The following is a 23,342-nucleotide window of genomic DNA, read 5'->3' on the forward strand; positions in this document are numbered from 1 at the left end:
GTTCCAGCAACCACTCCAGCTCTCCTGCTGCATTCAGTGTGTAAGTTCCTGTGTTCCAGTCTCCAGATCCCCGTGTTCCTGGTTACCTGCTTGTTACTCCGTGTTCCTGGTTATCCTACTACAGCTCCATGGAACTACAAGCATCAGCAATTCCTGCATTCATTTACAGGCTTCACACCAATCTCCAACACAGTGTGCTTCAGCCTCAGCTGTAGAGACTCCATCTCCAGGTGCAGCTCATCACCTCACCTGTGAATCAGCTTGCAAGCTGCCTGTGCTTTCCAATAGCACTGTGAACCCTGCATCAAGTCTTCTTCATCTGCTACCAGGTTTGCTACCATTATCATCACCTCTGCTGGCTCCACGTGTTTATCATCTCTGGTTCCCATACCAGCATATTGCCATAGACTCTCACTGTATTGCCATAGACTCTCACTGTATTGCCATAGACTCTCACTGTTTTGCCATAGACTCTCAGCTTCCACGCTGCATCATACCCATTGCATTTATTATTGTTTATTTCTCCAAGTATTCCTGCTGCCATATTGTTTTATCTTTCTGCTTAATAAACAACATTGTGCACATGCGCAGGAATCCAATCCAGTATCCTCACTTCTTCCATCCTACCTCCACTGACCCACTAGCGCCCCCTCCGGGGACACAAACCAGACCGAACCTGACAGTCTCATGGTAATGGAGCTATGACCTGTACATGCTGTGTGTATGCTAGCTCCACAGTCAGCGGCCATGTGTGGCATATGGTCAGTCACAGATGCGAAAATGTCTAACTGGTTGTAAATTCAACAGAAAGATGCCCATAGAAGCTCTGACATCATCCAAGATGCTGATGCCAGAGTCCCAACACCTGGCAACCGGATCATAAGTAATCGCCCCTCTGTAGTGTTAGGCCGCAGGGGTGTTTAGGTCTAGGCCCCCCCCGATGTGGTAAGGGCTAGGCTGCATGGTGGTGGGGGGTTGGAGTTAGGTTTAGGCACCACGGGGAGTTTTAGGCTTAGGCTGCAGGGGGGGTTGGATTTAGGCTGTGGGGAGTGTGTGTGGGGATGTTAGGTTTAGGCATCACCGTGGAGGGTTAGGATTACGCAGTGGGGGAGGGGGGAGGAAGGTTCAGGCTGGAGTAAGGGAGGGTTAGTGGGGTATTGGGGGAGGGTAAGTATCTTTAACTACCCCCTGTCGGGATTCTCTCCATCGGGATGCTGCGGTTGGTATTCCTGCCACCGGCATCCCGAACGCCGGTCAAGCATATCACACCCCTTGGTGCAGGGGAGGGGGGCCCCCTAAGTCTCCAGGCCCCATGGAAACTACACCCCCTGCACTCAGTATAGTTTCACCACTGTGAACAAAAATAAGACATTTTAAGGGGCAGATAAATTAACTGTGGAATTTACATTGGGCTTATAGTTCCTAGGTAAAGTGACCGGAGCTATTCAATTATAGCGCACAGTAAGTCCCATATACTAATATGCATTAAGGTATAGATTCAGAGATAAGTGCCTGGAGCTAGGTAATTACAGCGCACAGTAAGTCAGCGACTATCCCCAATGTTGCACCTAATGTGGATTTCTGTTTGCACCCTCAGATCCAGCGGCAGTCTCAGCAGCAGCGTTCCTATGTTTACCCCACTATCCCCTGCAGCCCCACCCCCCCTTCCTCTGTCTAACCCTTACCCATTCCCCCGCAGTCTGACTCTACCTGTCGGCATCCTCAGACTGTCAAAATTTCTCATGGCGACAGTTCAGACTTCGACACTGTGAACATGTCAACATTCTGAGGATGTGGGCATGATATCTGTCAACAGTTTGAACTAAATCGACATTCTAGTGTTAACACTGTGGTGTTGACACTTTGAATGTTGACACGGTTACTGTTGTATATAGTAGGTAAAATAATGGAAGGTATCTTGAGAGATAGCATAGAGGATTATCTGCAGGTTAATAAGATTATTAGCAAGAGTCAGCATGGGTTTGTGAGGGACAGATCATGTCAAACTAACATAATTAGATTCTACGCGGAAGTGAGCAATAATCTTGACCAGGGAAAAGCAGTGGATGTGGTGTATTTAGATTTTGCAAAAGCCTTCAATACAGCGCCTCACAGGAGACTGATCATCAAATTAAGGGAAGTTGGCCTAGGAAATACTATTTGTACATGGATAGGTATTTGGCTGGATAACAGGGTACAACGAGTAGTGGTCAACGGAATGTTCTCCAGCTGGGCACCAGTAGTCAGCAGAATACCACAAGGGTCCGTACTTGGCCCGCTACTATTCAGTGTATTAATCAATGATCTAGGAATAGGCCTGGAAAGCACAGTGTCAATCTTTGCAGATGATACTAAACTGTGCAAGGTAATTTAGTCAGAGGCCCTTATTCCGAGTTGTTCACTCGCTAGCTATTTTTTGCAGCCGTGCAAACGCTTAGTCGCCGCCCACAGGGGAGTGTATTTTCGCTTTGCAAGTGTGCGAACGGCTTTGCAGCATTTTGTGCAGTTTCTGAGTAGCTCTGGACTTACTCAGCCCTTGCGATCACTTCAGTCTTTCTGGTGCCGGAATTGACGTCAGACACCCGCCCAGCAAACGCTTGGACACGCCTGCGTTTTCCCAAACACTCCCAGAAAACGGTCAGTTGACACCCACAAATGCCTTCTTCCTGTCAATCTCCTTGCGATCCGCTGTGCGAACCGATTCTTCATTAACTCCATCGCCCAGCAACGATCCGCTTTGTACCCGTACGACGCGCCTGCGCATTGCGGTGCATATGCATGCGCAGTAGTGACCTGATCGCTCGGAATGACCCACAGAAAGCGATGTGGAGTCTCAACAGAATTAATTATTTAAACTTGAAACCTGGGTGTCTAAATGGGGAACGAGGTTCAATATACAAAAATGCTAAGTTATGCATTTTGGGACAAAAAACACACATGCATCCTATACTCTTAATGGGGAAAATATAGGGGTGTACTGTGGCGGAAAAAGATTTGGGCGTGATAAATAGATCATAGATAATAGGCTTAGTAACAGTACACAATGTCAAAATGCTGCAAAAAAGGCAAGTGAAGTGCTTGTGTGCATTAAACGGGGTATTGAGACAAGGGACGAGGATGTAATACTGCCACTGTACAAATCATTGGTACGTACACATCTTGAATATTGTGTTCAGTTCTGAGCACCATATTATAAAAAAGATATCGGGGAACTAGAAAGAGTTCAAAGGCGCGCTACTAAATTGATTAAAGGGTTAGAGTCACTGGAGTACGAGGAAAGGCTTACTAGGTTAAATATGTATACACTAGAAAAGAGGAGACTAAGAGGAGACATTATTAATATCTTCAAATATGTAAAGGGTCATTACAAGGAGTTAGCAGCGGATTTGTTTAGTAAAAGAGCTCTGTATAGGACACGTGGTCACTCGCTGAGGCTGGAGGAGGGAAAATTCCGTACACAACGTAGGAAAGGGTTCTTCACGGTAAGGGCAATATATTTTGAGTTCAATTCAAGAACATTAAACAGCTTTCACCAGAGTATCTGGTCAGAAGGTCATAGTTACATAGTTAATGAGGTTGAAAAGAGGCAAAATGCCCATCGGGTTCAACCTGTATTCTGTGTTAATCTGTTCATATTATAATGCACCTGCTGAAGTAATGGTTTAGTACCAATTGACGAATGGTCTTCAGTATGCCGAATGTCGGGATCCCGGCGCACAGTATACCGGCGCCGGAATCCTGACACCCGGCATACCGACAGATATTCTCCCTCGTGGGGGTCCACGACCCCTCCTGGAGGGAGAATAAACAGCGTGGCGCGCGTAGCGCGCCACCGTGCCCGCAGCGTGGCGAGCGCAGTGAGCCCACAAAGGGCTACTTTGCGCTCGCCATGCTGTTGGTATGTCGGCGGTCGGGCTCCAGGTGCCGGTATGCTGGTCGCCGGGAGCCCGGCCGCCGGCATACCATACTACACCCTATGACTGTTACCACTCCCAGATATTAATGTCACTATGTTAAAAGCTATAACCTTGGATACTTTTTCCAGTTAAAAATTTGTCCAGTCCTTTCTTAAATGCATTTACAGTCTGCCGTTATTACCTTCTACCCAAATCTAACTCTCTCTGCACATGTTATATCTGCCTCCCCTGCAGTGCACATGGTTTTGCCCAATTGCTATCAAAAATCCTGCTGCGATCAACTTGGAATTACCCCCAGTTTGAGGATTTCTAGTGGTAGACTGAACCAACGGAGACTGTGGGCAATTGCCACTAGGAGGCGATAATCCTAAATGTTATTCTCCACCCTACAAACATATGTATATGTGTATGGGCTTTTAATTTTGAACATGTACTATCTTAGGTCTCATCCTGCATTGTGTGTGTGTGTGTGTGTGTGTGTGTGTGTGTGTGTGTGTACATACTGTACCTCCCAACATAACCCATTTCAGGAGGGACAAAATGCTCTCTGTCTGGACTTCCCTCTTAACCACTTGCCTGGCATGGTCGCATCAGATGTGACCAGTCAGAAGCGCCCACTCAGAGGGACCTGCCAGTCCCCCCTGCAACCGCCGCTTCTCTGCCCCCAGTGTATCCCGATCACTGCTGAATACAGGTATCGGGCAGCCCTGCGGCACCCCTCCACCCGGTGGAAACCTCCTTCCCTCCCTGCATCCCAATCACTGTGTGCAGTGATCGGGCATCAGTGGCAGCGCAGCTCTGCCTTGCCTCCAGGGGCGTCTTAAGAGAGGAGGGGGCCCGTGTGCACACTCCAAGTTGGCCCCCTCCTCTCCAGGGCGCCGTAGGCTCTGGCAATATGCCGGAGTCTACTGCGCATGTGCAGGTCTCCCGAAACATGGCGCCCACCATGTTTTGAAGACAAAAAAATAAGAATTTACTTACCGATAATTCTATTTCTCATAGTCCGTAGTGGATGCTGGGTACTCCGTAAGGACCATGGGGAATAGCGGCTCCGCAGGAGACTGGGCACAAAAGTAAAAGCCTTTAGGTCACCTGGTGTGCACTGGCTCCTCCCCCTATGACCCTCCTCCAAGCCTCAGTTAGGATACTGTGCCCGGACGAGCGTACATAATAAGGAAGGATCTTGAATCCCGGGTAAGACTCATACCAGCCACACCAATCACACCGTACAACTTGTGATCTGAACCCAGTTAACAGTATGATAAACGTAGGAGCCTCTGAAAAGATGGCTCACAACAATAAACAACCCGATTTATGTAACAATAACTATATACAAGTATTGCAGACAATACGCACTTGGGATGGGCGCCCAGCATCCACTACGGACTATGAGAAATAGAATTATCGGTAAGTAAATTCTTATTTTCTCCGACGTCCTAGTGGATGCTGGGTACTCCGTAAGGACCATGGGGATTATACCAAAGCTCCCAAACGGGCGGGAGAGTGCGGATGACTCTGCAGCACCGAATGAGAGAACTCCAGGTCCTCCTCAGCCAGGGTATCGAATTTGTAAAATTTAGCAAACGTGTTTGCCCCTGACCAAGTAGCTGCTCGGCAAAGTTGTAAAGCCGAGACCCCTCGGGCAGCCGCCCAAGATGAGCCCACTTTCCTTGTGGAATGGGCTTTTACAGATTTTGGCTGTGGCAGGCCTGCCACAGAATGTGCAAGCTGAATTGTACTACAAATCCAACGAGCAATTGTCTGCTTAGAAGCAGGAGCACCCAGCTTGTTGGGTGCATACAGGATAAACAGCGAGTCAGATTTTCTGACTCCAGCCGTCCTGGAAACATATATTTTAAGGGCCCTGACTACGTCCAGCAACTTGGAGTCCTCCAAGTCCCTAGTAGCCGCAGGTACCACAATAGGCTGGTTCATGTGAAACGCTGAAACCACCTTAGGGAGAAATTGAGGGCGAGTCCTCAGTTCTGCCCTGTCTAAATGAAAAATTAGGTAAGGGCTTTTATATGATAAAGCCGCCAATTCAGAGACACGCCTGGCTGAAGCCAGGGCTAACAGCATGTCCACTTTCCATGTGAGATATTTCAATTCCACAGTGGTGAGTGGTTCAAACCAATGTGATTTTAGGAGACTCAACACTACATTGAGATCCCAAGGTGCCACTGGAGGCACAAAAGGAGGCTGTATATGCAGTACCCCTTTGACAAACGTCTGAACTTCAGGCACTGAAGCCAGTTCTTTTTGGAAGAAGATTGACAGGGCCGAAATTTGAACCTTAATGGACCCTAATTTTAGGCCCATAGATAGTCCTGTTTGCAGGAAATGCAGGAAACGACCCAGTTGAAATTCCTCTGTAGGGGCCTTCTTGGCCTCACACCACGCAACATATTTCCGCCAAATGTGGTGATAATGTTTTGCGGTTACATCCTTTCTGGCCTTGACCAGGGTAGGGATGACTTCATCTGGAATGCCTTTTTCCTTCAGGATCCGGCGTTCAACCTCCATGCCGTCAAACGCAGCCGCGGTAAGTCTTGGAACAGACAAGGTCCCTGCTGGAGCAGGTCCTTTCTGAGAGGTAGAGGCCACGGGTCCTCCGTGAGCATCTCTTGAAGTTCCGGGTACCAAGTCCTTCTTGGCCAATCCGGAGCCACGAGTATAGTTCTTACTCCTCTCCTTCTTATGATTCTCAGTACTTTGGGTATGAGAGGCAGAGGAGGGAACACATACACTGACTGGTACACCCACGGTGTTACCAGAGCGTCCACCGCTATTGCCTGAGGGTCCCTTGACCTGGCGCAATATCTGTCTAGTTTCTTGTTGAGACGAGACGCCATCATGTCCACCTTTGGTTTTTCCCAACGGTTTACAATCACGTGGAAGACTTCTGGGTGAAGTCCCCACTCCCCCGGGTGGAGGTCGTGTCTGCTGAGGAAATCTGCTTCCCAGTTGTCCACTCCCGGAATGAACACCGCTGACAGTGCTGTCACATGATTTTCCGCCCAGCGAAGAATTCTTGCAGCTTCTGCCATTGCCCTCCTGCTTCTTGTGCCGCCCTGTCTGTTTACGTGGGCGACTGCCGTGATGTTGTCCGATTGGATCAAAACCGACTGACCCTGAAGCAGAGGCCTTGCTTGACTTAGGGCATTGAAAATTGCCCTTAGTTCCAGGATATTTATGTGAAGAGACGTTTCCATGCTTGACCACAAGCCCTGGAAGTTTCTTCCCTGTGTGACTGCTCCCCAGCCTCTCAGGCTGGCATCCGTGGTCACCAGAATCCAGTCCTGAATGCCGAATCTGCGGCCCTCTAGAAGATGAGCACTCTGCAACCACCACAGGAGAGACACCCTTGTCCTTGGAGATAGGGTTATCCGCTGATGCATCTGAAGATGCGATCCGGACCATTTGTCCAGCAGATCCCACTGAAACGTTCTTGCATGGAATCTTCCGAATGGAATCGCTTCGTAAGAAGCCACCATCTTTCCCAGGACCCTTGTGCATTGATGCACTGACACTTGTCCTGGTTTCAGGAGGTTCCTGACTAGCTCGGATAACTCCCTGGCCTTCTCCTCCGGGAGAAACACCTTTTTCTGGACTGTGTCCAGAATCATCCCTAGGAACAGTAGACGTGTTGTTGGAATCAGCTGCGATTTTGGAATATTTAGAATCCACCCGTGCTGACGTAGCACCACCTGAGATAGTGCTACTCCGACCTCTAACTGTTCCCTGGACCTTGCCCTTATCAGGAGATCGTCCAAGTAAGGGATAATTAAGACGCCTTTTCTTCGAAGAAGAATCATCATTTCGGCCATTACCTTGGTAAAGACCCGTGGTGCCGTGGACAACCCAAACGGCAGCGTCTGAAACTGATAATGACAGTTCTGTACCACAAACCTGAGGTACCCTTGGTGAGAAGGGTAGATTGGGACATGGAGATAAGCATCTTTGATGTCCAGAGACACCATATAGTCCCCTTCTTCCAGGTTCGCTATCACTGCTCTGAGTGATTCCATCTTGAATTTGAACCTTTTTATGTAAGTGTTCAATGATTTCAGATTTAAAATCGGTCTCACCGAGCCGTCCGGCTTCGGTACCACAAACAGCGTGGAATAATACCCCTTTCCCTGTTGTAGGAGGGGTACCTTGATTATCACCTGCTGGGAATACAGCTTGTGAATAGCTTCCAATACTGCCTCCCTGTCGGAGGGAGACGTTGGTAGAGCAGACTTCAGGAACCGGCGAGGGTGAGACGTCTCGAATTCCAGTTTGTACCCCTGTGATACTACCTGCAGGATCCAGGGGTCCACTTGCGAGTGAGCCCACTGCGCGTTGAAATTTTTGAGACGGGCCCCCACCGTGCCTGAGTCCACTTGTAAAGCCCCAGCGTCATGCTGAAGACTTGGCAGAAGCGGGGGAGGGCTTCTGATCCTGGGAAGAGGCTGCTTGCTGCAGTCTTTTTCCCCTTCCTATGCCCCGGGGCAGAAATGAGTGGCCTTTTGCCCGCCTGCCCTTATGGGGACGAAAGGACTGAGTTTGAAAAGACGGTGTCTTTTTCTGCTGAGAGGTGACCTGGGGTAAAAAGGTGGATTTCCCAGCCGTCGCCGTGGCCACCAGGTCTGATAGACCGACCCCAAATAACTCCTCCCCTTTATACGGCAAAATATGCCGTTTTGAATCCGCATCACCTGACCACTGTCGTGTCCATAAACTACTTCTGGCAGAAATGGACAACGCACTTACTCTTGATGCCAGGGTGCAAATATCCCTCTGTGCATCTCGCATATATAGTAATGCATCCTTTAAATGCTCTATAGTGAATAATATACTGTCCCTATCCAGGGTATCAATATTTTCAGTCAGGGAATCCGACCAAGCCACTCCAGCACTGCACATCCAGGCTGAGGCGATTGCTGGTCGTAGTATAACACCAGTATGTGTGTATATACCTTTTAGGATATTTTCCAGCTTTCTATCAGCTGGTTCCTTGAGGGCGGCCGTATCAGGAGACGGTAACGCCACTTGTTTTGATAAGCGTGTGAGCGCCTTATCTACCCTAGGGGGTGTTTCCCAACGCGCCCTAACCTCTGGCGGGAAAGGGTATAATGCCAATAATTTATTAGAAATCAGCAGTTTTTTATCGGGGGAAACCCACGCTTTGTCACACACCTCATTTAATTCATCTGATTCAGGAAAAACTATGGGTAGTTTTTTCACACCCCACATAATACCCTTTTTTGTGGTACTTGTAGTACCAGAAATGTTCAAAGCCTCCTTCATTGCCGTGATCATGTAACGTGTGGCCCTACTGGACATTACGTTTGTCTCGTCACCGTCGACACTGGAGTCAGTATCCGTGTCTGGGTCTGTGTCGACCATCTGAGGTAACGGGCGCTTTAGAGCCCCTGACGGTGTTTGAGACGCCTGGACAGGCACTAACTGATTTGCCAGCTGTCTCATGTCGTCAACAGTTTTTTGCAAAGTGCTGACACTGTCACGTAATTCCTTCCATACGACCATCCAGTCAGGTGTCGACTCCCTAGGGGGTGACATCACTATTACAGGCAATTGCTCCGCCTCCACATCATTTTCCTCCTCATACATGTCGACACAATCGTACCGACACACAGCACACACACAGGGAATGCTCTGATAGAGGACAGGACCCCACGAGCCCTTTGGGGAGACAGAGGGAGAGTTTGCCAGCACACACCAGAGCGCTATATATATGCAGGGATAACCTTATATAAGTGTTTCTCCCTTTTTATAGCTGCTGTATATGTATTTTCTGCCAATTAGTGCCCCCCCTCTCTTGTTTTACCCTGATTCTGTAGCAGGACTGCAGGGGAGAGTCAGGGAGCCTTCCTTCCAGCGGAACTGTGAGGGAAAATGGCGCTTGTGTGCTGAGGAGATAGGCTCCGCCCCCTTCACGGTGGCCTTTTCTCCCGCTTTTTTTAGGAAAACTGGCAGGGGTGAAATGCATCCATATAGCCCAGGAGCTATATGTGATGTATTTCTTTAGCCATATAAGGTTTAAACATGTTTTTATTGCGTCTCAGGGCGCTCCCCCCCCAGCGCCCTGCACCCTCAGTGACCGGAGTGTGAAGTGTGCTGAGAGCAATGGCGCACAGCTGCAGTGCTGTGCGCTACCTTATTGAAGACAGGAACGTCTTCTGCCGCCGATTTTTCCGGACCTCTTCGCTCTTCTGGCTCTGTAAGGGGGCCGGCGGCGCGGCTCCGGGACCCATCCAGGCTGAACCTGTGATCGTCCCTCTGGAGCTAATGTCCAGTAGCCAAGAAGCCCAATCCACTCTGCAGTCAGGTGAGTTCGCTTCTTCTCCCCTTAGTCCCACGATGCAGTGAGCCTGTTGCCAGCAGGTCTCACTGAAAATAAAAAAACCTATTTAAAACTTTTACTCTAAGCAGCTCTGGAGAGCTACCTAGCATGCACCCTTCTCGGCCGGGCACAAAAATCTAACTAACTGAGGCTTGGAGGAGGGTCATAGGGGGAGGAGCCAGTGCACACCAGGTGACCTAAAAGCTTTTACTTTTGTGCCCAGTCTCCTGCGGAGCCGCTATTCCCCATGGTCCTTACGGAGTACCCAGCATCCACTAGGACGTCAGAGAAATTAACTGCGCATACGCGGCGGACATTTTTGATGTGTTCTTTGGCCGCGATGGCTGCCGCTGCAGCGCCCAGAGGTGGACTTCGGCCAGGTGAGTATGAAAATATGGGTGCAATATGTGCGGTGTGGGCACCACCTAGATCCAGGGGCCAGTGTGCACCGCACACATTGCACCCATGATAGAAACACCAGTGACTGCCTGCCTCCCACCACCTCCCTCTGTCCCAATCACTGCAGACAGCATCGATCGGGCAGGCGGGTTCAGTATGATTACCCGGCGGCCGGGATGCCGGCCGTCAGTACACCGACAACAGCATCCGGGCCGCTAGTATGCCGGCAGTGGGGCAAGCACAGAGCCCCCTTGATCGCTCGCTTCGCTCACCGCATTGTGGACTGGCTGCGCTCGCCATGCTGTGGGCTCAGTGGCTCCCTGCGCTCGCTACAGGTTCTATTCCCACTCTATGGGTGTTGTGGACACCCACGAGTAGGAACAGACCCTGAGCGCCGGGGTTCTGGCTGTCGCCATTGCCAGCTTTTCGGGATTCTGGTGTCGGTATCCTGACCAACAGGATCCCAACAGCCGGCAAAGTAACTGCATCCCGGACAGGAAGGCCCGCATCAGCCCTCCTGCAGGCATAAAAAACAAACAAAACAAAACACTGCTGCGGTCTTCTCCTGTGGTCTGGAAGATCCATCAGTAGGTCATAAAACTTGATACTACTGTGTCTCTGCCTGCACTGCATACTGTCCTGCTTTCATTCTGGCTGCCTGGTTCTGCTGCTGAACAAAAGGGAGAGCTAGTAATGCCAGTGTGCTTCCTGACAGAGGAGGGCCCAGGATACAGTATCCCCTTCGCCACCTCCTTAATCTGGCTGATACCAATCGCTAATGGTTAGCACTACTGCCTCACAGCACTGAGGTCATTGGTTCGATTCCCGCCACGGCTTTGTGTGGAGTTTGTATATTCTCCCTGTGCATGTGTGGGTTTCCTCCTACAAACCAAAATATACTGGTAGGTTTAATGTCTCCTAGCAGCAACAGCAACAAAAAGTAATTCTAATGTGTAAATGTGTGTGTAGCTGGGCCAAGTGGTTCTTCTCTGCCGTCAAATTCTATGTTTCTATCTTCAAATATTATATGGTCAAGCTTATCTTTTGATACAGGCAATGGGCAAGTAATGCTTTATGCAGCATGCGTCCTCAGTGGGTGGAGATCACTGGCGTATTTACAATGGGTGCAGTGTGTGCGGTGCACACGGGCCCATTAATAGAAATACTTACCCTCCAGAGTCCCGCAGCGCAGCATCAGCGCTGCCGAAATCACTGGCCATTTTCCCAGTGTTTTGCGCATACGCAGTAGGTAAATCACTGGGAAAATGGCCGCCGCACCATTTTTCTGGAGATCTGCGCATGCGCTGTAGACTCTGGGACAGCACTAAGGTGCCCTAGGGACCCTAGTGCCCAGAGTCTACACAGCACTGCCGGCTAGAGGGGAGGGGGCCCAGCCGAAGCCTTCACACGGGTCTCCTCCTCTCTGAAACGCCCCTGGTGGAGATGTTGCTAATTATATAGTGATTTATACACAGGTAATATAATATTTTCAGTATGTTTTGGATAGAATAAAATATTATTTTTACTTGTATTTGTATTGTGAAACTTAATTTAGCATGTTTTAAGATGTGAATATTAATCATAGGCAGAAGATACTGGTATAGGAAGTAAGTGATAATTAGCTCTGCTGTCATTACACACTTATGGGGAAGATGTAGGAACTGTTTTTCAGTGTAAAAACGGTAACTGCGCATGCTATTTGCTCCAGTTACCGCACCTCCTTATGTATGAATGTGGATTTTGGTATCTTTATCGTGCTGCGCTATGGGCCCCTCCCTTTTTCGCCGTCACCACCCTCTTGCCTGCGGTGACTTACCAAATGTATGAAGGGCTTTTCCTTGCCTGCAGTCTTCGACTTCGCCGTTGGTTTGCATGCGGTGCGGCTCCCTAATCTCTGTTTTTCTGCCAGCGGCCATGTTTTTTTGTGATCTTTTCAATAAAGTTAATTGTATCACGTGACACCATAGCATCCCTAGTGGTCTTCTGTGGGCTCATTTAGTGTGTCTGAAGCTGGTTTACAGAGGTCGCGCATGCGCACTACTACAGGCGCGGAGGACAGTGGGAAGAAGGTCTCGTGCGCATGCGCAGACCTGCACTGATGCACGCTAGGACACAGGAGCACACTTCACCGCCGCTTCAACATAGTGCAGCGGTAAGAGACTTCGCCAGGGGGACATACATTCAGGTGAAGTGTGGGAGCATATCGCCGGTAAAAATAAGAATTTACTTACCGATAATTCTATTTCTCGGAGTCCGTAGTGGATGCTGGGGTTCCTGAAAGGACCATGGGGAATAGCGGCTCCGCAGGAGACAGGGCACAAAAAGTAAAGCTTTAGGATCAGGTGGTGTGCACTGGCTCCTCCCCCTATGACCCTCCTCCAAGCCTCAGTTAGGATACTGTGCCCGGACGAGCGTACACAATAAGGAAGGATTTTGAATCCCGGGTAAGACTCATACCAGCCACACCAATCACACTGTACAACCTGTGATCTGAACCCAGTTAACAGTATGATAACAGCGGAGCCTCTGAAAAGATGGCTCACAACAATAATAACCCGATTTTTGTAACTATGTACAAGTATTGCAGATAATCCGCACTTGGGATGGGCGCCCAGCATCCACTACGGACTCCGAGAAATAGAATTATCGGTAAGTAAATTCTTATTTTCTCTATCGTCCTAGTGGATGCTGGGGTTCCTGAAAGGACCATGGGGATAATACCAAAGCTCCCAAACGGGCGGGAGAGTGCGGATGACTCTGCAGCACCGAATGAGAGAACTCCAGGTCCTCCTTAGCCAGGGTATCAAATTTGTAGGATTTTACCAACGTGTTTGCCCCTGACTAAATAGCCGCTCGGCAAAGTTGTAAAGCCGAGACCCCTCGGGCAGCCGCCCAAGATAAGCCCACCTTCCTTGTGGAATGGGCATTTACATATTTTGGCTGTGGCAGGCCTGCCACAGAATGTGCAAGCTGAATTGTATTACACATCCAACTAGCAATAGTCTGCTTAGAAGCAAGAGCACCCAGTTTGTTGGGTGCACTGCATACAGGATAACAGCAAGTCAGTTTTCCTGACTCCAGCCGTCCTGGAACCTATATTTACAGGGCCCTGACAACATCTAGCAACCTGGAGTCCTCCAAGTCCCTAGTAGGCGCAAGGCACCAAAATAAGCTGGTTCAGGTGAAACACTGACACCACCTTAGGGAGAGAACTGGGGACGAGTCCGTAGCTCTGCCCTGTCCAAATGGACAACCAGATATGGGCTTTTTTGAGAAAAAAACCACCAATTTGACACTCGCCTGGTCCAGGCCAGGGCCAAGAGCATGGTCACTTTTCATGTGAGATGCTTCAAATCCACAGATTTGACTGGTTTTAAACCAATGTGATTTGAGGAATCCCAGAACTACGTTGAGATCCCACAGTGCCACTGGAGGCACAAAAGGGGGTTGTATATGCAATACTCCCTTGACAAACTTCTGGACTTCAGGAACTGAAGCCACTTCTTTCTGGAAGAAAATCGACAGGGCCGAAATTTGAACCTTAATGGACCCCAATTTGAGGCCCATAGACACTCCTGTTTGCAGGAAATGCAGGAATCGACCGAGTTGAAATTTCTTCGTGGGGCCTTTCTGGCCTCACACCACGCAACATATTTTTGCCACATGTGGTGATAATGTTGTGCGGTCACCTCCTTTCTGGCTTTGACCAGGGTAGGAATGACCTCTTCCGGAATGCCTTTTTCCCTTAGGATCCGGCGTTCCACCGCCATGCCGTCAAACGCAGCTGCGGTAAGTCTTGGAACAGACATGGTACTTGCTGAAACAAGTCCCTTCTTAGCGGCAGAGGCCATAAGTCCTCTGTGAGCATCTCTTGAAGTTCCGGGTACCAAGTCCTTCTTGGCCAATCCGGAGCCATGAGTATAGTTCTTACTCCTCTACGTCTTATAAGTCTCAGTACCTTAGGTATGAGAAGCAGAGGATGGAACACATACACCGACTGGTACATCCATGGTGTTACCAGAACGTCCACAGCTATTGCCTGAGGGTCTCTTAACCTGGCGCAATACCTGTCCCGTTTTTTGTTCAGACGGGACGCCATCATGTCCACCTTTGGTATTTCCCAACGGTTTACAATCATGTGGAAAACTTCCCGATGAAGTTTCCATTCTGCCGGGTGGAGGTCGTGCCTGCTGAGGAAGTCTGCTTCCCAGTTTCCATTCCCGGAATGAAACACTGCTGACAGTGCTATCACATGATTTTCCGCCCAGCGAAAAGTCCTTGCAGTTTTTGCCATTGCCCTCCTGCTTCTTGTGCCGCCCTGTCTATTTACGTGGGCGACTGCCGTGATGTTTTTCCCACTGGATCAATACCGGCTGACCTTGAAGCAGAGGTCTTGCTAAGCTTAGAGTATTATAAATTTACCCTTAGCTCCAGTATATTTATGTGGAGAAAAGTCTCCAGACTTGATCACACTCCCTGGAAATTTTTTCCTTGCGTGACTGCTCCCCAGCCTCTCGGGCTGGCCTCCGTGGTCACCAGCATCCAATCCTGAATGCCGAATCTGCGGCCCTCTAGAAGATGAGCACTCTGTAACCACCACAGGAGAGACACCCTTGTCCTTGGATATAGGGTTATCCGCTGATGCATCTGAAGATGCGATCCGGACCATTTGTCCAGCAGATCCCACTGAAAAATTCTTGCGTGAAATCTGCCGAATGGAATTGCTTCGTAGGAAGTCACCATCTTTACCAGGACCCTTGTGCAATGATGCACTGATTTTAGGAGGTTCCTGACTAGCTCGGATAACTCCCTGGCTTTCTCTTCCGGGAGAAACACCTTTTTCTGGACTGTGTCCAGAATCATCCCTAGGCACAGCAGACTTGTCGTCGGGATCAGCTGCGATTTTGGAATATTTAGAATCCACCCGTGCTGTTGTAGCAGTATCCGAGATAGTGCTACTCCGACCTCCAACTGTTCCCTGGACTTTGCCCTTATCAGGAGATCGTCCAAGTAAGGGATAATTAAGACGCCTTTTCTTCGAAGAAGAATCATCATTTCGGCCATTACCTTGGTAAAGATCCGGGGTGCCGTGGACAATCCAAACGGCAGCGTCTGAAACTGATAGTGACAGTTCTGTACCACGAACCTGAGGTACCCTTAGTGAGAAGGGCAAATTTTGGACATGGAGGTAAGCATCCCTGATGTCTCGGGACACTATATAGTCCCCTTCTTCCTGGTTCGTTATCACTGCTCTGAGTGACTCCATCTTGATTTGAACCTTTGTAAGTGTTCAAATTTTTTTAGATTTAGAATAGGTCTCACCTAGCCTTCTGGCTTCAGTACCACAATATAATGTGGAATAATACCCCTTTTCTTGTTGTAGGAGGGGTAATTTGATTATCACCTGCTGGGAATACAGCTTGTGAATTGTTTCCCATACTGCCTCCTTGTCGGAGGGAGACCTTGGTAAACCAGACTTCAGGAGCCTGCGAAGGGGAAACGTCTCGACATTCCAATCTGTACCCCTGGGATACTACATGTAGGATCCAGGGGTCCTGTACGGTCCCAGCGTCATGCTGAGAGCTTGGCAGAAGCGGTGGAACGCTTCTGTTCCTGGGAATGGGCTGCCTGCTGCAGTCTTCTTCCCTTTCCTCTATCCCTGGGCAGATATGACTCTTATAGGGACGAAAGGACTGAGGCTGGAAAGACGGTGTCTTTTTCTGCAGAGATGTGACTTAGGGTAAAAACGGTGGATTTTCCAGCAGTTGCCGTGGCCACCAGGTCCGATGGACCGACCCCAAATAACTCCTCTTCCTTTATACGGCAATACACCTTTGTGCCGTTTGGAATCTGCATCACCTGACCACTGTCGTGTCCCTAAACATCTTCTGGCAGATATGGACATCGCACTTACTCTTGATGCCAGAGTGCAAATATCCCTCTGTGCATCTCGCATATATAGAAAATGCATCCTTTAAATGCTCTATAGTCAATAAAATACTGTCCCTGTCAAGGGTATCAATATTTTTAGTCAGGGAATCCGACCAAGCCACCCCAGCTCTGCACATCCAGGCTGAGGCGATCGCTGGTCGCAGTATAACACCAGTATGTGTGTATATACTTTTTTTATGATATTTTCCAGCCTCCTGTCAGCTGGCTCCTTGAGGACGGCCCTATCTATAGACGGTACCGCCACTTGTTTTGATAAGCGTGTGAGCGCCTTATCCACCCTAAGGGGTGTTTCCCAACGCGCCCTAACTTCTGGCGGGAAAGGGTATACCGCCCATAATTTTCTATCGGGGGGAACCCACGCATCATCACACACTTCATTTAATTTATCCGATTCAGGAAAAACTACGGTAGTTTTTTCACATCCCACATAATACCCTCTTTTGTGGTACTTGTAGTATCAGAAATATGTAACACCTCCTTCATTGCCCTTAACGTGTGGCCCTAATAAGGAATACGTTTGTTTATTCACCGTCGACACTGGATTCAGTGTCCGTGTCTGTGTCTGTGTCGACCGACTAAAGTAAACGGGCGTTTTAAAACCCCTGACGGTGTTTCTGAGACGTCTGGACCGGTACTAATTGTTTGTCGGCCGTCTCATGTCGTCAACCGACCTTGCAGCGTGTTGACATTATCACGTAATTCCCTAAATAAGCCATCCATTCCGGTGTCGACTCCCTAGAGAGTGACATCACCATTACAGGCAATTGCTCCGCCTCCTCACCAACATCGTCCTCATACATGTCGACACACACGTACCGACACACAGCACACACACAGGGAATGCTCTGATAGAGGACAGGACCCACTAGCCCTTTGGAGAGACAGAGGGAGAGTTTGCCAGCACACACCAAAAACGCTATAATTATATAGGGACAACCTTATATAAGTGTTTTCCCTTATAGCATCTTTTATATATTTCTAACGCCAAATTAGTGCCCCCCCTCTCTGTTTTAACCCTGTTTCTGTAGTGCAGTGCAGGGGAGAGCCTGGGAGCCTTCCCTCCAGCCTTTCTGTGAGGGAAAATGGCGCTGTGTGCTGAGGAGATAGGCCCCGCCCCTTTTTCGGCGGGCTCGTCTCCCGCTCTTTAATGGATTCTGGCAGGGGTTAAATATCTCCATATAGCCCCCGGAGGCTATATGTGAGGTATTTTTAGCCAAAAAAGGTTTTCATTTGCCTCCCAGGGCGCCCCCCTCCCAGCGCCCTGCACCCTCAGTGACTGCCGTGTGAAGTGTGCTGAGAGGAAATGGCGCACAGCTGCAGTGCTGTGCGCTACCTTAAGAAGACTGAGGAGTCTTCTGCCGCCGATTCTGGACCTCTTCTCGTTTCAGCATCTGCAAGGGGGCCGGCGGCGAGGCTCCGGTGACCATCCAGGCTGTACCTGTGATCGTCCCTCTGGAGCTAATGTCCAGTAGCCAAAGAAGCCAATCCATCCTGCACGCAGGTGAGTTCACTTCTTCTCCCCTAAGTCCCTCGTTGCAGTGATCCTGTTGCCAGCAGGACTCACTGTAAAATAAAAAACCTAAGCTAAACTTTTCTAAGCAGCTCTTTAGGAGAGCCACCTAGATTGCACCCTTCTCGGCCGGGCACAAAAATCTAACTGAGGCTTGGAGGAGGGTCATAGGGGGAGGAGCCAGTGCACACCACCTGATCCTAAAGCTTTACTTTTTGTGCCCTGTCTCCTGCGGAGCCGCTATTCCCCATGGTCCTTTCAGGAACCCCAGCATCCACTAGGACGATAGAGAAAAAACGTTGATATGCCCCAGCACCCATAACGCACCAAAAAGAGAAAATGATACATTTACCCCTTAATTTATTACAAATCTAATAATTATGCAGCAGTAAGATTTAGCAGACGTTTTAAATATAATATAATGGAAACTACTGAGGAGAAAAGGGATCTAGGAGTCACTATTTCAAGTGACTTAAAGGCCGGTAAGCAATGCAACAAAGCAATGAGGAAGGCTAGTCAGATGCTTGGTTGCATACAGGGAAGAATCAGCAGGAAAGAAAGGAGTAATAAGGTATAGCATACCTCCCAACTTTTGCAATCCTCATTGCAGGTCGTAGGGTGCAGAGCCTCACTAAAATGGGTGGAGCCTCAATCAGAGCCGGCCCTAACCAATATGATGCCCTAGGCAAGATTTTGGCTGGTGCCCCCTAGCACCACCGCTGGTTCCGCCTCTGACCGTGCACCTCTATCCCAGCACCATCACCCCTCACCCATAGCAGTCCTATTTGGGTGTTTGTACCCCCTATATTTTAAATAGGAACAGTTCGCACATTTGGCGCACAGCCCAAAAAGGAGTGTGTTTTTGCTGGCAAGGGGCATGGCCACACAATAGTATCCCCAATTCCAATTACGCCTCCTTATTCACATTACACCACACCCTATTGCTCTTTATTCATATAATACGACACAGTAGTGCCCTTTCTATATGCAATGCCACATAGTAAAGCACCTCATACACATAATGCCACACATTAGTAATGCATTTATACTCATAATTCCACACAGTAATGCCCCTTACACATTATTAATGTCCTTATAAACATAATGCGCCTTACACATTATGACAACCTTTATTAATGCCCTTTTACACATAATGTCCCTTACACATATGCCGCACATTATTAATGCCCTTATACACATAATGACACACATATTGCCCCCTACACATTTGCTGCACATTATTAGTGCCCCTATACACATAATGACACACATACAGTAGTACCCTGTTATACATATGCCACACATTATTAATGCCCTTATACACATAATGACACACATAGTGCACATTAGTAATGCATTTTTACATGACACACATAATGCTCCTTACACATATTCCGAACACTACTGCACAGCTAACCCACTCACATGCACACAGCACTCACACTGCTACTAACACTGTGACCTCTGCCTCTGCTTGGATACAGATGTGTCCTCATAAATCTTGCCTCAGTGCTAACATCGGGCACCTTTTTTTAATGAAAATGCAGCTTATTTGCATTGCTATGTGGCTAGGATGCACAAGCAGCTTCAGCTGATTACAGTGATATGCGGCATGCCTATGTGAGACTGTGGCTGTATCTGCATATGAAATGCTACACACAGAATATAGGCATGCCGCATATCATTTTAATCAGCAGAAGCTGCTGATGCCCCTAGGCATATCAAATGCCCTAGGCAATTGCCTAGTTTGCCTATGCCTATGGCCGGCTCTGGCCTCAATAGAAGGGGCGGGGCATCACACTACGACCCCAGTTTTTTGTTATTTGGGGACGTGCCCGGCGCTCCCCAATCAGCTGGGCAACTCCTTCTCATCCCCGCACTGTTCAGATGCCGTGCGCATGCGCATGGCATCTCTTCAGTGATCCCCGGCTGCTTTGCAAAGCAGAGCAGCGTTGATCACTGGTTTTCCCAACTGTCCCCCCTGCCAGCAGGACACTGCGACCCGCGGGACGGACAGCGGGACAGTGTCCGAATAGTGGGACTGTCCCGCTGAAATCAGGACAGTTGGGAGGTATGGTATAGGTCATTGGTACGGCCTCATCTGGAATACTATGTCCAGTTCTGGAGACCATGGGCCGAATGTAATGCTATCTGAGGTGGCCGATGGTGTGCGCTGCCGACCAAACTCCGACGTTTTTTAAAGTGGCAATCAATTGCAAAGCATGGTTTTGCATAGTACACGATTGCCGCTTTAAAAAAAGGCTGAGTTCCGCAACCAGCACCTCTGGCGAACTTTGAAGTATATAAATATGTTAGAGAGCGTACAAAGAAGGGCAACTAAAATGCTTGGCATACATCACAAAATATACCAGGAAAGACTAAAAGATCTCAATTTGTATAGTTTGGAGCAGAGAAGGGAAAGGGGGGACATGATAGAGGCTGTCACATATATCAAGGGTTTTAATAAGGTCCATGAGGTAAACATTCTTCAAATGAAGAGAAGTATTAGAACACGAGGACATGCACTGAAACTGGAGGGGGGGAGGTTCAGGGGAAATTTAAGGAAAAATTACTTCACAGAAAAGGTAGTGGATAAGTGGAATGGTCTACCATCAGAGGTGGTAGAGGCTATGGGGTATATGCAATTGCGGTCGAATTCCCGAAATTGTCGAATTTCGGGTCATTTTCGCCAAAAAAAAAAAATCGTCAATGCAATTCAGTGCTTTCCGTCAAAAAAACGGACTTTCAAAATCCGACTTTTTGAAATTCGACTTTTTGCAAATTCGACTTTTCTGCAATGATACAAGTGCTGCAATTCGACAAAAGCATATTCAATTCAAGTTTGGAAATTCGACAGCAGTGCTTTTAGACAGTAAATTCATCATTTTCAATCCGCCACACTTTGGAGGGTGAAAACAATAAAAAAAAATGTAAACATTTTTTTTGTGTTTTTTTGGGGGGGAATAGCATATCTATTTATATTAGAAGGGATTAGGTACTTTTTTTTTTTTTTTTTTTTTGGAGGCACAAGTATTATTTATATATTTTTAAAAATATTATTTTTTTCAATTTTTTTTTTATTGCTGGAACGGTAAAATAATAAAAAAAATGGCGTGGGGTCCCCCCTCCAAAGCATAACCAGCCTCGGGCTCTTCGAGCTGGTCCTGGTTCTAAAAATGCAGGGAAAAATTGGGCAGCGATCCCCCGTATTTTTAAAACCAGCACCGGGCTCTGCGCCTGGTGCTGGTGCAAAAAATACGGGGGACAAAACGAGCAGGGGTCCCCCGTATTTTTCACACCAGCATCGGGCTCCACTAGCTGGACAGATAATGCCACAGCCGGGGGTCACTTTTATACAGTGCCCTGCGGCCGTGGCATTAAATATCCAACTAGTCACCCCTGGCCGGGGTACCCTGGGGGAGTGGGGACCCCTTCAATCAAGGGGTCCCCCCCCAGCCACCCAAGGGCCAGGGGTGAAGCCCAAGGCTGTCCCCCCCATCCAAGGGCTGCGGATGGGAGGCTGATAGCCTTGAGTAAAATGACAGAATATTGTTTTTTTTTCAGAAGAACTACAAGTCCCAGCAAGCCTCCCCCGCAAGCTGGTACTTGGAGAACCACAAGTACCAGCATGCGGGAGAAAAACGGGCCCGCTGGTACCTGTAGTTCTACTGGAAAAAAATAAGAATTTACTTACCGATAATTCTATTTCTCATAGTCCGTAGTGGATGCTGGGGACTCCGTAAGGACCATGGGGAATAGCGGCTCCGCAGGAGACTGGGCACATCTAAAGAAAGCTTTAGGACTATCTGGTGTGCACTGGCTCCTCCCCCTATGACCCTCCTCCAAGCCTCAGTTAGGATACTGTGCCCGGACGAGCGTACACAATAAGGAAGGATTTTGAATCCCGGGTAAGACTCATACCAGCCACACCAATCACACCGTATAACCTGTGATCTGAACCCAGTTAACAGCATGATAACAGAAGAGCCTCTGAAAGATGGCTCACAACAATAATAACCCGATTTTTGTAACAATAACTATGTACAAGTATTGCAGACAATCCGCACTTGGGATGGGCGCCCAGCATCCACTACGGACTATGAGAAATAGAATTATCGGTAAGTAAATTCTTATTTTCTCTAACGTCCTAAGTGGATGCTGGGGACTCCGTAAGGACCATGGGGATTATACCAAAGCTCCCAAACGGGCGGGAGAGTGCGGATGACTCTGCAGCACCAAATGAGAGAACTCCAGGTCCTCCTCAGCCAGGATATCAATTTTGTAGAATTTTACAAACGTATTTGCTCCTGACCAAGTAGCTGCTCGGCAAAGTTGTAAAGCCGAGACCCCTCGGGCAGCCGCCCAAGATGAGCCCACCTTCCTTGTGGAGTGGGCATTTACAGATTTTTGGCTGTGGCAGGCCTGCCACAGAATGTGCAAGCTGAATTGTACTACAAATCCAACGAGCAATAGTCTGCTTAGAAGCAGGAGCACCCAGCTTGTTGGGTGCACACAGGATAAACAGCGAGTCAGATTTCCTGACTCCAGCCGTCCTGGAAACATATATTTTCAGGGCACTGACAACGTCTAGCAACTTGGAGGCCTCCAAGTCCCTAGTAGCCGCAGGCACCACCAATAGGTTGGTTCAGGTGAGACGCTGAAACCACCTTGGGGAGAAACTGAGGACGAGTCCTCAATTCCGCCCTGTCCGAATGGAAAATCAGATAAGGGCTTTTTCAGGATAAAGCCGCCAATTCTGACACGCGCCTGGCCCAGGCCAGGGCCAACAGCATGACCACTTTCCATGTGAGATATTTTAACTCCACAGATTTAAGTGGTTCAAACCAATGTGACTTTTGGAACCCAAAATTACATTGAGATCCCAAAGTGCCACTGGAGGCACAAAAGGAGGCTGTATATGCAGTACCCCTTTTACAAACGTCTGAACTTCAGGGACTGAAGCTAGTTCTTTTTGGAAGAAAATTGACAGGGCCGAAATTTGAACCTTAATGGACCCCAATTTCAGGCCCATAGACACTCCTGTTTGCAGGAAATGTAGGAATCGACCCAGTTGAATTTCCTCCGTCGGGCCTTACTGGCCTCGCACCACGCAACATATTTTCGCCAATTGCGGTGATAATGTTTTTGCGGTTACATCCTTCCTGGCTTTGATCAGGATAGGGATGACTTCATCCGGAATGCCTTTTTTCCTTCA

The 23,342-nt window shown here is 48.6% G+C and overlaps 1 protein-coding gene across 1 annotated transcript in view; it reads left to right on the forward strand.

The window, feature by feature from the left end:
• Positions 1 to 305: 305 nt before the first annotated feature.
• The window catches only part of ERI3 (ERI1 exoribonuclease family member 3), a 475,972-nt gene continuing 452,935 nt past the window's right edge, over positions 306 to 23,342 (forward strand). Inside the window, exon 1 of the mRNA XM_063939468.1 lies at positions 306 to 329. The gene's annotated coding sequence lies outside the window, so the exon portion shown is untranslated. The remainder of the gene's footprint in view (positions 330 to 23,342) is intronic.

The sequence above is a fragment of the Pseudophryne corroboree genome, chromosome 9 (assembly GCF_028390025.1).
Source record: "Pseudophryne corroboree isolate aPseCor3 chromosome 9, aPseCor3.hap2, whole genome shotgun sequence".
Classification (NCBI taxonomy): domain Eukaryota; kingdom Metazoa; phylum Chordata; class Amphibia; order Anura; family Myobatrachidae; genus Pseudophryne; species Pseudophryne corroboree.